This window comes from Pan troglodytes, chromosome 1, assembly GCF_028858775.2.
Source record: "Pan troglodytes isolate AG18354 chromosome 1, NHGRI_mPanTro3-v2.0_pri, whole genome shotgun sequence".
In the NCBI taxonomy this organism is placed as follows: domain Eukaryota; kingdom Metazoa; phylum Chordata; class Mammalia; order Primates; family Hominidae; genus Pan; species Pan troglodytes.
In genome coordinates, this window is record NC_072398.2 from 49,391,144 (window position 1) to 49,405,043 (window position 13,900).

Sequence of the window (13,900 nt, forward strand, 5' to 3'; positions counted from 1 at the left end):
TATCTCCCTTTAAGATGTTCACTGCTTCACCTCCCTCAGGTCTTTTCTCAAATGTCTTATTCTCAGTGAGGTCTTCCTGACTACTCCATTTGAAATTGCCCTACACCTTTGTAGAACTTTTTATTTCTAGATAATAAAGGTTACACTTTTAATTTTTCTTTTTAGCACTGATCTGATATATCGTATTATTAATTATTTATCTTCTCATTTATTGTCATTCTTAGGCAGGGATTTTACCTCTTCACTCCACTGTTTCTAGAGTTCAGAACTGTGTTTGACACATACATGCACAGAAGGCCATTAACAAATGTATTTTGAATGAATGGGAGAAAAAGCCACTCTCTCTCCATTTTGTCTGCTTTCTCCTTTTCTCCCTTCACTGGCTTTTTCCACGTCTTGAATCCATACACAGAACCCGTTCTTCCACAGCTCTCCAGTTTCCAAGTCCTAGTTCCAACCATGCTCAGAGGCTGAGTAGCTGTTTCTCAATCTGAATCTCAAATTCCCAGGTGAGAAATAAAATGGACACTGCTTTTATCAGGCCTATGTTCTGGTACAATCTGCCGTGGCCAAGGGATCAGAGACACACATTATCCACTGAGATTGTTGCCAGCATCTACTTGTCAGGGAGGAGGAAGTAATTCCAGGAAAAGGATACTTGTGCATTGAGTGGGCACCAGGTATTCACAGTAGTTCAAGAGGCCTGAAGAATCCTTTCCAAATCATTTAAATTTCCCAAATACTTTATTTATTTATTTATTTATTTATTTATTTATTTATTTATTTATTTATTTATTTGAAACCGACTCTCACTCTGTTGTCCAGGCTGGAGTGCAATAGCAAGATCTTGGCTCACTGCAGCCTCCACCTCCCAGGTGGAGCAATTCTCTAGCCCCAGTCTCCCAAGTAGCTGAGATTAGAAGCCCACACCACCATATCTAGCTAATTTTTGTATTTTTAGTAGAAATGGGGTTTTGCCATGTTGGCCAGGCTGGTCTCAAGCTCCTGGCTTCTAGTGATCTGCCCGCTTTGGCCTCCTGAAGTATTGGGATTACAGGCGTGAGACACCGCACCGGGCCAAATTTCCCAACTATTTTAAATGGATTCACAAAAAAGTGTCTTGTTCATCTTTGTATCCATAGCACCTAGATAAGTTCCCAGGGGGCAGACCTCATGGTTTGAATTGTCTTTTTGCATTATCTGATGGTTTCTGGTGTTTACTAATACCTTTGTTCTATTGATGATCATGGTAAGAATAGGGAAATTTGGTTATTTGATAATGATGTAGTAAAAGAGAAAGATAAGTCAGGGTATTTACATGTATGCAGTTGTAAAGAGGTGGAAATAGTGTGTGTGTTGGCGGGGGAGATTTAAAACTTGACTTAGGAAAGAGCAATCCTTACTAAAATGTACAAATATACTTGGTGAGCTAATGTTTTTGATGCAAGGGCTTGACTACAGGATAATAGCTTACAAGTTGTCCCCTGCTGTTTGGTAATGTTAATGGACAGGAAGTGAGTAATGATTTATAAAGTGGTGTTGGAGCTGTAGTTAACAAGGCTCCCTGACCACAGTGCAATGTGCAGAAGGAAGCAGCAGTTACAGCTCGTGGAGGAGGGAAAAGGCTTTTCTTCATTGTTCCTACCTCATGCATTGTTCAGTTTCTAAGCTCCCTCCCCACTCCTTGTTTTTCCTGACAATACAGAGCCCAGGGATGACCTCTGAGGGAGGCTTTGTAGCAGGCCGTCAGATAAAATCCAGGATGCTCAGTTAAATTTGAATTTCTGCTGGGCATGGTGGCTCATGCTTGTAATCCCAGAGCTTTGGGAAAGCAAGGCAGGCAGATGGCTTGAGCCCAGGAATTTGAGACCAACCAAGGAAAGATGGGGAGATCTCATCTCTATAAAAAATTAAAAAAAATTTAGCCGGGCGTGGTGGTGTGAGTCTGTAGTGCCAACTACTTCGGGAGGCTGAGGCAGGAGGATTGCTTTAGCCTAGGAGGTTGAGGCCACAGTGAGCTGTGATTGCACCACCTAACTCTAGCCAGGGTGACAAAGCGAGACCTCATCTCAAAAAAAAAAAATAATAATAATAATAATAAAATTTCAGATAAATAGTGAATAACTTTTTAGTGTAATTATGTTCCAAATATTGCATAGGGTAAACATATAAGAAATTATTTGTTATTTATCTGAAATTCAAACTTTAACTAGTTGTCTTTTTATTGACTCACTCTGGCAACTCTACTTACAGCCCACATTGCTTCATAAGAGGCTATTAGTTCATGCAAATGCAAAAGTTCCTTTAGTACATTCCTAGAAACTTGGGGACAAGACAGACCTGCCAAAGAATAGAGGCTTAAAACCAAGCTGAGGGAGAAAAAATGCTGTTGTTATTAAATGCTCTGTGTTGATGTGATAGTTTAAAAGAGTGACACTATTTATGTGCCTGTGTTGGGAATGTGTGGACTATTTTAAAAAAGAAAAATCACTCTACATTTAGAAGAGAAAACCTGGAAAATCACAGAATGAATGAGCCAGCAAGAACTGAAGATTCCTAGTTCAGGCTTCCTCATTTCACAGAAAAGGGAATTGAAATAACAGAGTCAAAATAGTCTTGCAGTCAGCTCTGAAAAATCCAGGTGATATCATTTAATAATTGGGGGAAATGGCTGAATGCCTCCCTGAGCTTTAGTTTTCTACTTCTAGTAGAGGGGAGATTGAAATACTTACCTCAAAGAATTCTAGTGAAGATTCAATGAGTCAATGCTAACGCCCCCAGAACTGCTTTCCAGGGTGTCAGTGCAAGTTGCTGTGGGGCTCTCTCCCCAGTGGGCTGTTCAGCTGCATGGCCTGATGAGGCCTCCTCACGCCACTCATTGTGGCCGCACTACAATGTTAGTAGATAATTTAAGTCATCGCTGGCCTCCGTTTATCACCAAAGCAGACTATAGAGCACTTTACTTCTGCTGGATAAATGATAAGCTTTCATATTGACCCTGCTAGCCAAAAAATGTGGGGAAAGGGAAATAAACAATGGACATCTAAAAAAATCCAGAAACAAAACAAACAACAGAAAATTCTCCGAGTGGCGCTTTCTCTGAGACTGAGAGCGTGTTTTACTCTGGGAACTCTGCCTAAGTAATCTAGGCACCTTTTGTGAAGCAGCGATCTCCTTTGTTGATGTTTCCCCCAAACTCCAAAACTTTGATTCTATTCAACTTGAGATATTTGTTTATCCTATCACGCCAGTTATTTTCCCCAAACTGCTCATTTTCACATCCTCTAAAGCTATGGTTCTCAAAATATGGTCCCTGAGCCAGTAGCAATAGCACCTGGGAACTTCTTACAAATCCAAATTCTGGAAGGCCAACGCAGACCTCCTGAATCAGAAACTGGATGTTGGGTCCAGTAATCCGGGTTTTCACAACTCTCCTGGTGACTCTGATGCCAGCTAAAGCCTGAGAACCACTGCCGCAGAGCTTTACCTAACAAGCCTTCAGGTCTGTCTACATCTTGTTGGTTTGATAGCAATGGAGTGAAATTCTCTGTGTTTGTGTCCACTATATCTAATTACAACTTATGGACACTCAGGAATCGTTAAATGACAATATGGGAAGGGGAGATGTTCACATTCATTAAATACTGTTCTAAAATTATACCCGCAGTGTAACTGAGAGAGGTATGACTGTGTGACGACACAGAGAGGTAATGCCATTAAAAGAAAGTCTCACTGCTGCTCACAGCTCCCCAGGAAATGAGAGGCAAGGCATGCAACTCAGGACCATGGAGGAGGTTCCAGTGCCAGGAAGCAGAAGTGGGAGCGAGGGGAAAGCTGAGGCTAGAGACTTTATTGGGGTTTCTGCAGGAAAGGCAAGTCAGGGCAGGGCGAAGAGCTTAAGGTTGGCAATTTCAATAATTCTAGGGGGCTTTGGGGCATAGAGGTGGTCTTTAGTTGCATAGATCTGTTCCTTAGAGTTATTCAGGGGTGTGGAAATATTGGCTTTATGTGTGAGAGCTAGACAAGGAAATGGTTGAGGCTGTAGACTCGGGATTGGTTGGTGCTCCCTGGAGACCCCTGTTTTGTATAAGAATTGGCTACTCCTGGGAGGTGAAGTCTCTCCCTGGCCAGCAAGCTTTCTGAGATATTAGAACATCATAAAATATAGAAAATAAAAAAAATGCTTAAAACAAGTATGTGCCAGGGATTATACTAGAATATATACATGTATAAAATCCCATTTCATGCCTCAGCAGCCCTATGCAGTTGGTTTTGTCCTACCACAAATAATAAAACTGAAGTTCAGAGAGGTCAAGTAATTTGTCTAAGCTCACACAGCTGCAAGTGGTGGAGCAGAGATTTAAGTAAGACTAGTTTGACTTTAAAAGCTCTTCCAACTTATAAAGCTATATAACAGAGTCTAGCTTTTCTCCTAGGAACTATATGAAACTCAAAGTCTGGCAATGACTGGAGATAACTGGACTGGAAAGTTTCTCAAGCTTGTTAGAGTTAAAGGGACTACAGCTGGGAGAGGGCAGCTATTAGGGGAGCCACAGCTGCCAGTCTGCATTCATGTTCTACGTGGGGGAGGGATGGGACATACATACACACATTTCTCACAGCCAAGTTTAAAACAATTTAAATGAAGCAAAGTATTCAATTAGAGATGCTTGAGGAAACCAGGCACGTATCATCTATGTCAGCAGCAAAGGAGAAGAAAATATTTAGCCTTTGCAAGCTGTGACCACTTCAGCACTGTATGATGATGTTGCCTCACGGAAGAGCAAAAGAATACATCCAATACCTTAGAGAGATTAATTTCCCCAGGAAAAAAAAAGAAAACAAAGGAAGATCCTCTGATTACATTTAAATATTTCCTTGCCAGTGCTTGGGGGAATTCTGACATTTCTTCTTGCAAAGGAAAGCTTTTGTGCCTGGGAAAAAGGTGATTAGGGCACTGTGCCTGGGAGGATAGAGGCGAGGGAGGGGTGAAAGGGAGGAAGGGGTGTTTCAATAGCAGCACAGGTGCAACAGTTTGGACTGAGTGATGGCCTTACAAATGACCCTGGCACAGAGCAGAGGAAACCCAAGGAGAAGATTAATTGAATTACAGCTACAGTATGTATGTATGCATTTTATTTCTGTTCTAAAGTCTAAATGGATTGTGGGGCTGGCTAACCAGCTGGGGTAAGGTCAAAATATTGAGGAAATGAGAGGGGAGATAGATGAACAATTTTCTTGATAGGGAACAAATCCTTAGCTTGTTTGCTTTTGTCTAGAACATTTTGGAGTCTGAAAAGGCTCAGTTCATAACCTCCTTTATGTAAGTGCAATCTAATTATTTTTCATGCCAGGATATGACCAGTACCTGAGGTTTTGGCTTTAAGACTATGGAAGGTAAATTGGGATAAGGAGTAGAACATTTGCTTTATAACCCAATTTCTTGCTTTCCAGGAGAGCTGATGGTAGAATTTTTTCTTTAGGACACTGAAAATATAATTTAAATTTTAAGAAAAGTTAATATCCACACACCTTTACTACAGAGGTAATGTACGCCCAGTACCTGAAATTCATCTTGCACATAGTAAGCCTTCAACCCAGGAAGACCAACCACCCTGTCCCTTGCTTTAACAACTGCTTAAGAGAAAATATGGCATATTAGAAGGACTGTTACTAAACTGGGTGACTAATGAGTGGTGTGTCATCAGACTATACAATCTTAAATACCTCATTTTAGCCTCTCTGAGACTTGGCTTAATTGTGTCTAATAGCCCCTCCATCTGTCTTCTGGGAGTCACGCTCGCCCAGCAGTTCCTCTCTCCTTATTCTTGTCAGCCTGTGCATGGTTGCTAACGCTGTGCTGTAGTGAGATCTTGCTGGCCAGCCCCAACAGCATTCCGCCCCTCACCACTCAGCGAGGTTTATATAAACTTGCAAGGTATGTGTTTCATTGTGACTTTGATGACCCATATTCAGGGACCACAGAAAGCTCTGTATCTGCCCTGCTTACTTAACAGCTATTGTGAGGAGCCAATAAAGTAAGTGAAAACCACTTATAAAGTGTAAAGCACCGGACAAATATTCATTAAATCTTTGTACCTTTATTCCTATAGCCCTGAACACTTTGTCTTCCCTTTCAAAAACCTTAAGTTACCTTGTATATTTTACTTCATTTAGTCTCATCAAATCCCTTTAAAGTAAAGAGCTAATTGCTTGGTTTAATAAACTTCTCCTTTCCAGTAGTCTATTAGCTAGTTTGTCCTTTATAAGTTGTGCAAAGTGACAGCAGGATTGGCTTTGAGGCCTTCCAAGGGTTTTCTACTTAAAGTCTTTCCTAGGGAGCCTAACATCAAAAGTATAAAGGAAGGAGGGAATAGCTTTTCATTTCAAAGGCATCACACTTTGATAAGGTTTTTGAGGAAATAAAAATAAAATTAATGAAAACAGTGGGCTAGAATCTGATCTCTGAGCGATGTATTTCTTAGGTTCATACAGGCTTCCAGAATTCTAAAGTAGTAGCTGAATGAAGGGATTCTTTAGAACTGTCTCAGTTCATGCATCTAAGACTCCCTGGAACTATAGCTCTGCAATTTACATGGAAATCATCCTGCAATTTAGGACACATTGCTTGGGAGAATCTACATGTCTGCTCTGTACAGCATTATGTTTTATTTATACTGGTAACCATACTAGTGCTGTATTATGTAAGAATAACCCAGTGATTTTTATTTCCCATTAGAACCTTATGTGCTTTAATTCATCACTATTCTCTACTAGACTTTAAATCCTTTGACAACAGAGTGCCTTTGCCTGTTTCACAGCTTCATTTCCAAGGCTCAGCACAGTGCTTGGCATAGAGTTGGCCAATAAATATTTGTTGAGAAGCTGAATAAATGCAAGGTTTTATAAAAAGGATGCATAGAAACTGGATGATACTCTGAGGACAGGTGTTGTATCTGCACATCTTAGAATTCCAAGTTCCACTTTTTTGATCTTCTCAACAAGCATGATATAGATTGTATGCTTATCTGATTCTCAGTTATGAAATCTCATCGTCACAATGGTGTCAAAAGTACTGAGACTATTATATGCTGCTCCTCATGCCTTGGAAACATCCTGTAACTATAGTTCCTTGCCTGACTGTGACTTTATCTGCAGCAGACTTTAAGTAGGGTAGGATCTCACTAAATCTCCAAACTAATATTTCTTCAAAGACGATCTCGTTTTAAGTGGGAGTGCAGGGCTGGGGAGTGGATGATGAGCTGGGACTGGAAAATGAGAAATGGGAATAGAAGCAACATAAAGATAACTCTGGAAGAGAAATCCTTGACTTGCATTGGGTGTGAGAAGGGAGAAAAATGATAAACTTTTAGACCACAAAAGCAGGGATCAGGGTTGAGGAGTAATGTAATTGATAACACATCTTTACATTTTTCTATCTTTAAGAACAACTAACATGTTACAACTACTCATCATAAAAAGTTTCCATTGTTTTAAGGAAAACATGTTGCATCATAGAATCACAAAACAGCAGAGCTGGAAAGAAAATCTGAGACCACTTAATTTGGTTCGTTAATTTTACTGTTGAAGGAACCAAGCCTTTCCTAAAGATCTTTATGAACCTTATTTCTATTTTGCCTCCCATACTTATTTGGAAATTGTGTGGAATGCTTGGGATTATGGTGACTAATGCTTGGGATTAGTCATACAGCAAGGAGTTCAAACATAGTCCACGGTGACAATTAACACATTGAACTGGATTGAGACAATCTGATAACTGAGTAGACAGTCATTTTACTGCCTTCCCAGAAACAGTAAGCACCTTATGTGACACTTTTCTAAAAGAATCCTTAAGAACCTCTCCTATAAAACTCACACATTGTTTTACTGAGAAGAATACATCAGGTGTCTGAAAGAATAGAACTAATTTTTGATTTTGGTAGCAACAACCCAAGATGTCTTGTGTTCTTAAGTCAATTTCCCCAAGACTATTTTATTCTCAATATAATCAGCATTTGGGGAGGGGGTATTCTTTGAAATATTCTAAATGTTAAATATATAAGAAATATTCTGCATTGTGCTTCCCTGTTTCCATAAGCTAAATCTTTCAAGAGAACTCTCTGAAATGATACCCTATCATTCTCTCATTTAGATGCCATATCAATCTAAACTGATTAGAGTCATCACAACTGCCCCCAACACAGTTGTCCTCAACTAACAATGGCACTTCGGAAAAGCCTGCATTTCATTGATGACTGAAGTCCTCACTAGTGCAAAACAGTAGCTCTTCTAGTCACAAGACTTTATTCCACATTGCATAAAATTCTAGGAGTCTCTGTGGTATATTCATACTGAATCAGGGGTAGCTTTAATAGAATTTGTGTTTATGACCATCAGGATTAAGAATGTAAATTGATGCTAACTGCATGACTGACACCTAGTGGATATATGCCAGTGGTGCTGTTTATAACCGTGCTTCCTTCCTCCCCTCAACCTGCCCTGGCAGGCATGCTGTATTATGGCCCTTCAGAATATTATCCATATGGGGGAAAAAAATCACATTGGAAGAAATCATTGTCTTAAATACAGAATTATGTCATTATATATTGCTAAAATAATAGGACCCAAAACCTAGAAATACAGAATATTTACAGAGATTTGAAAGAATATACAGTAGCTTGGAGTTAAAAAAAAATAAAATAAAAATAAAAAAAGACCAGATATCAAAATTTAGTTTGTTTAGTTTGTTGGAAAAGATTGAAATACACTGACATGTAAAAGCTTCTGTAATATACAAATATCCACACAGAATTGAAATGCTTAGTATTATATCTTATCTTTGTTTTTTTTGACATTAACTTACGTGCTTGAGAGATACACAGATAAAGGTTTAGTCTACTTATTCTGACATGAACTAGCACTTGTGATTGTAGTAAAAGTGTTAAAACTGCTACTATTCTGAGAATCAAATATTGATAATCAACAATTAGAATAAATTTTACATAATTTGTATGTTTCTTTTACCTACTGGGAAATTTTATTATTACTATTAAAAATAGACAAAAGGGTTGATCGTGTCAATAAGAAATTTTAAGCACAAAATGTTTTTTAAAAAGTGCATGTTTTATTGTAAGGTACTGGAATTCAGATGATTATATAAATATAATGTAGATTATAGTGTCAAAATCTGAATTTTAGGAAAAAGTCTGGGCACTTTTATTCAAGAAGTTATTAGTTGTAGAGAAACAACAGATTGGACACTGTGAAAATACAGCAGTTTGTTTTGCAGATTGCCATTATTGGAGAAAGTAATTTTTAGTTGCCAATAATAAAAGATACTTTGAAATGCAGTCTCATAGATTTTTAAAAACCGTATGTTTTCTTATAGAAGTTTTCTTTAGTAGAAATTACTTTCCAGTCCATTCTTTATCTTAAAGTATGTAAAATTTCGAGCAAAAATACAGCATTGTTTTAAAGGGCATCTTCTCAGTGAGAGCAGTACAGCTGTGCAAATTGCATTGTATGGGACACTCTTGCACAGTATAACAGTGCTGCATAATAAGAAAAAGTCATGCCGCTTATCACTCAGGGCAGACGGCTTGTGCTTCTCTTTTTGAATATCAGGTAGACCTTATTCCAGATCCTTTAGATCAGTCTTTACTTTAGGAATGGTCAGAGTCAAGTTGGCCATGGTGGACATTCTGCCAGTAGGTGTAAATAAATGACAAAAGTCAACAGAAATTTTATAAGCAATTTCACACTGGCTGGGAAGGAAAAGACTGGAAGTTTGCTAACTGTGTTTTTATGTATATTTATGCATTGATACTGAGAAAAGCTTCCTTGTGATGAAGTGATTATTATAAATAAAGCTGATTGTGATTATACTTAAATTACAAGGTCCTACTCCCCATCACCACCTCTGCCCCAGCTCCCCCAAGTAAACCACTGTTCTGGTTTCTTTCATCATGTATTAATGTTGCCTGTTTCAGAATTCCATATAAATGGAATCTGATGCTCGTCTGTGTTACGTGACATGCATTAACCTTTTTATTGCCAAATAATATTCCTTTCTTCCTCAGTAAAAGTGCCACCCACCCACCGCCCCCACAATATCAACATTGTAAAACAAAGCACATGAAGTAGTTTTAGAATTGTCACAACCAGGACAACACACACACACACACACACACACACACACTCTCACATATTAAACTTACAAAAAAGATTTCAGGTCTGTTTGCAATTGTACACCCCAGAGTTGGGGTTGGGTACAATTGCAAACAGACCTGAAGTCTTTTTTGTATGTATAATGTCAAAGTACTATGAATATTTTGAATGTAAAAGTCAAAATATTGTGTTCAAAACTTACTTAAATTAGTTTTCTCAAATGTGATTGTTATTCAATTGAAATAGAGTTCAGTTGAATTTAATTGTTTGTTTGAATTTAGTTTTAGCTTTGTCTTTTCAACAGTTGCTTTAAATATATAGAACCTTAACAGTATCATGTATTCAGCACAGGGTTGGATTTTGCTTTATGAGCCAACTTGAAAATATTTTTCTTATTAAATGAATTAAATAATTTCACATTTATTACTTCAACTGATGTATTTTCAACTTTTGTTATAATATAACTTCTGTGTATATTGTGTATTATTTGTTGTGTCTTCTTTGCCATTTAAAATTTTCTTCAATTCTTAGGATTTGGAACTTTTGTTCCAGTGGTTAACTTTTTACTTATATTTTTTACCATTTGCTGTAAGATCTGTCAGTTTTAATTGATGTATTTTGACTCACATCTAATAAATATACAAGTGAGAAAGCCAATATTTTTTTAGTTGCATTCTTTCTGTTTTGTGAGAACAAACCATACTTACATATGACATTATTCAGAGCCTCATCCTTGTTTTGGTCTTAGATCTACAAATAAATACAATGCTTATGTTAGGCCTTTTCCTAGGTATCTGCTATAACTTTTCAATGTGTAGATTCACTTTTTCTTTTATTTCTGGAAAGTTTTTTTTGTTTATGGTTTTTAATATTTCCTTCCTTCCTTCCTTCCTTCTTCAGTAACATTTAAGTTGGCTCTTCTTTACCTGAATTACACTGCAACCACTTTCTGAATTTTTTTTTCTCTGTTTAGAAAAAAAAGCAGTTTTGTTTTCTTGGATGTCTTCCCTTTTTTTATTCAATACTCATTACTATTTAAATTTGAATCTGTTATCCCTTTATAATTTCATCTTTATTTCTAATATTATTTTGTTTTATTCTATTTTTATCTTAAATGTGGTCTATTCAATTTTACGTTCTACTCTCCTTTGTGCCTTTTTGTTTTTAATTTTAGAATTTATGATTCCAAATTATTTTTTATATCCCAAAATACTTAAGGATATATAATTTAGTACAAATTGTTATATTACCATTTCTTCTATGTAACTATTGTATTTAGGGAAGAATTGTCATCAGCTGATTCTTTTGGGTCATATTTTCTGTTTCCTATGTTTAGTAGTTATGCATGAAATTTTTTTTTTTCCTATTTCTGTGCACTGTGGACAGAGTCCTAGGACAGGAGCCCTTTTTCTGTCAGTTTAGTGAAATGCAGTGCATTTAATGTATGATACTGGTGCTGGGAAGGGAAGATTTTCTACTTCCTTGCACTGCCCTATCTCCAAGAGGTACCACCTTTTCACTATTAATCTGATTTTCCCAAGAAGCAATGATTCTTTGAGACTGTCACTTCTAATCGTGATCACTTTATAACCCATTTTCCAAAGACAGTGTTGTGAATGACCAAGTCCCAAACCTTTGTTCAGTTTTTACCATTTAGTGTTAGACTTTCTCTTTTTCTCTTTATGGGACAGTATTTTTTGGTTTCATTTCAGTTCTTTTTCCCAGTCTGTCCACTCAAAAGTTTGCAGTTAGTAATGAGAGCTCTGTTGGATTTTTTTTTTTTAGTGTACTTATAGGTTATTGAAATTCATGGTATTTTTTAAATCTCTTAGTCTTGTGTGGTTTTATTTGCACTATTTGGTGATTTGATGTTTCCGGGGATAGTGTGTATGGAGACTTGGAATCAAGTGAATGGCATTATCCTAAAGGCTTAGAAACTCCTAGATATCTTTTTGCTATTGATTGCTGATTTGATCTTTTTAGTCATAAAACATACACTGTATGATTACAATATTTCCAAATTCCTGAAACTTCTTGTGGCCCAGCATATAATTTATGTAGGTGAATACTCCATGTACTACTGAACAGAATATGCATTGTGCCATTGTTGGGTGTAGTGTACTACTGACATTTGTTAACTAGGTTCAGTTGTTCAACTGATATCTTTAATATAATTATTGATTTTTTGGCCAGTTTTTCTATCAATTCTAGAAAGATAAGAGGTAGCATCTCCAAATGTAATTGTGGATTTGTCTATTTCTTCCTTTATTTCTTTAGTTTTTGCTTTGTGCATTTTGAAGTTTTATTAGATCCATGATATTATTAGGTTTATTTACATTTGGGATTGTTAGTGTTTCTTGATTAATTGACTCCTGATTATTATGAAATGTTCTCTTTAATTCATGGCAATACTTGACTTTTTTTTTTTTTTTTTTTTTTTTGAGATGGAGTCTTGCTCTGTCACCCAGGCAGGAGTGCAGTGGTACAATCTCGGCTCACTGAAACCTCTGTCTCCGGGTTCAAGCAATTCTCTGGCCTCAGCCTCCTGAGGAGCTGGGACTACAGGCACACACCACTACTCTTGGCTAATTTTTGTATTTTTAGTAAAGACAGGGTTTCACCATGTTGGCCAGGATGGTCTTGAACTCCTGACCTCAAGTGATCCACCTGCCTCAGCTTCCCAAAGTGCTGGGATTACAGGCATGAGCCACCGCGCCTGGCCAGCAATACTTATCTTGAAGTATACTCTGATATTAATATAGGTACTCCAGCTTTCTTATGATTAATAGGTATGTGGTATGATTTCATCCTTTTCTCTTTTAATCATTTTGTACTTTGTACTTTAACCTTTTGTATATTTTGTACTTTTAATAATTTTGCATTTAAAATTTAGTCCTTGGATACAAAATCAGTAGAAAATACATTTTTATTAGTACTCCAGAGAATAAGAATTAACGAGAATTTCTTTTGTTTTGAATTGGTTTTAAGTATGGAATAATTGTCTTTAAAGTTATAAAAAGTGATTAGTGATGTTTATAAAATGTTAGCATTTTTTGCCTTGACAAATAGATAAGTCCAAAAGCTTTCGGAGAGGCAGGCAGCAGCAAGAACTATTTGAAAAAAAAAATTTTTTTTCTGAATTCAATATAGAAATACAAAAAAACCTTAAAACAACAGTTAAATCAAAGATCCATGACAAATGAAATTTAGTGATTAAATATACATATTTTCTGATTTTAACGCTAGTTGAGAGAAGAGAAAATAGCAAGTAGAAGCACAGAATGCGATCATTGGAAGGTACCTGGGAAATTCCTGCTTCATCCATTTAGCAAACTTAGGAGCACAACACGTTCCAGTACTAGGATCTTGTGTGAGATTGTGTGAGTTTAGCTCTGCCATTTGATATATTACTACCTGTGGGATCTTGGGTAGATTGTATAACTGCTTTGAGATTGAATTTCTTCTATAAACTGGGGATAATGCTGCCTTTCTTCAATCTAAGGATTATTATGAAGATAAGTAATAAAAGGAGTACAAAGGACCAAACAAATACAATTTTTTTTTTTTTTTTTTTTTTTTGCAGTTGAGAAAGAGGCACTTGGGGAGGACACACACCCTAAGATTCTGCAGTTTATAACCAACAGGCCCAGAGTTTAGGTTTTCAGAATCCTAGTGGTGTGTTTCTTCTGTTATGCCAAAAAGAAGCACATATCAAAAAGGCAAAAAGTATGAG